This window comes from Belonocnema kinseyi, chromosome 1, assembly GCF_010883055.1.
Source record: "Belonocnema kinseyi isolate 2016_QV_RU_SX_M_011 chromosome 1, B_treatae_v1, whole genome shotgun sequence".
NCBI lineage: Eukaryota > Metazoa > Arthropoda > Insecta > Hymenoptera > Cynipidae > Belonocnema > Belonocnema kinseyi.
The window spans coordinates 141,325,608-141,327,674 of record NC_046657.1 but is presented as its reverse complement, the minus strand read 5'-3'; positions in this window follow the sequence as shown (position 1 = coordinate 141,327,674).

Below are 2,067 nucleotides of genomic sequence, written 5' to 3'. Positions count from 1 at the left end.
CTCAACACAATACGGAAAATCTCTTAGAAAATAGAAATGACCTGTCTATCTGTATTTAGACATACTCAAGCATTGGCTACGCCCCTCCACTCTGACTTTATCGACCTCGAGGGGCTGGGTCTTGAAACGTACATCGACCACGACAGCGAAAATTTGATTGTAACAAGGCCGCTAACACAGTATAAAAGGGCCATCCGGCTCCAATGTGCTTTTTGTACTCATAGGCGTGCGCCTCCCGGGCCCGTATTTAGAGGGGTTTTATGTCATGGGGTAGGTCGTAACCTACCGATGTATGCGCCAAAAAGAGGGGTTGGCTTTGTGACGATCTCGTGCTCATAGATTGTCATAGATGTACTCATAGAATATAGGGGAAGGCTCTCTATAGTATCTATACCAGGGCCATGAGAGTGATTGCTTCTGTCGCGGCTGGCTACAGTGTCGCTCACTGCAGGGTGCCCTTTCGCTTGACCAGCTGCCGCTGGATCGTTTATGCCACACAATTAGATACAGCAAAGGTAAAACCTATAAACGTCGTAGCGAGAACTTTCAGTTTGGGGGATAAATTTGAACCTATATGTTGACTTCAAGTTGTTTTTAATTATGGCATCTGTTGATATTCACTCGTGTAAATTTTCATGCAATTCGGTATTGAACCAGCTTTTTACCAATCCTTTTCTGAGAAGCAAGTTCCATTAGTGGTTGCTCAGATAGAGTAATCATTTCAATAACTTCCAGGATCTAATAAAAACTCCCTTTCGAAAAAGAGTGTCATGAAACGGATTGAGCTAATTCGCATCCATCACCAGTCTTGTCACGAAGAGAACGAACCTTGAACTGATTTTACAATGCGGGGGTTAGTACGAGGATTGCGGATCCAGTTTCACTTTACTGCCTCCCTTCTAAAAATCCCCACATGTGAATATGCTTAAAACTAAACTTTTATAGAAAGGGGAAAGGATGCTCGAAAGTTTTTTACAATCGCATTTTTGTATTATATATTATTACAAGACTCACTTGTATTGAACTTTTACGAATTAATATACATGGTTACTGTAAGTTTGATGCAAGGTTTTCACAAAATCACCACAAGGTATCTTATGGGGTTAATTTTTAGCAACAATCTCATCAATCCTGCAACAATCTAACAGCAACATTGCCAAAAACTTGGAAAACAAGGGAACTATCATTAAATACTTGAAAAATCAGTCGTATTTAATGTGCAATGACAAAAATAGTTAGTTGAACTAACTATTTAGTTATTAGGATATGATACTGCTTTTTTATTAGTTAATACTATTGTTTTATTAGTTGTTATAATAATTCCATTAGTTACCTTCGCTATTCAGTTAGTACCAGCAACTGAGTAAATGGTTGTCACAACTAACAAAATGGCAGTGCCATATCGTACAAACTAGATAGTTGTCGCAACTAACCATTTTTTTCAGTATGTAAATGTTTTGAAAGTTATTCCATGCTTTAAATTAATATTGATTTCAATCAGTGAAATAATGACCAAGAGAAGTAAAGTTGTTATTGCTTAAAAGAAATAAGTCGAATTAGAATTTTAACGAAGAACATATTTCATTCAAACAAATTAAAGTCCATGGGCTGCAGTGAAAGTTTTTCTTCATTGGAAGATGTAAACCTACTTGATCAAAATAGTATTTTTTTTAATGTATCACTGAGAAAAATGAACAGTTAGGGCTACTACCTTTTATTAGTAAAATATTCATTGGTTCTGACAACTATGCAGTTAGTAAGACCTACTCAGTAAATAGTTTAGGAAGCCGTTCGCAGTACCCGAGTCCCGCGTAGTTCACTTTAGTAATGTTTTAGTAGCCAAAGTTACTAATTAATTAGTCATATGTACTACTAATTGATTTCTCTAACAAATTGAATTAGTTGGCGTTACTATTATTTTATTTGCTACCTTGGTTGGTACTATTGAGAATGCGACAAAGGTACCAACATACCTGTGGTATAAAACGAGAAAGAACGTTTAGATATGCCTGTTTAGATATGTCATGGCATCAGAAATTTGGTAAAGTTACGATTTCGAAAATTATA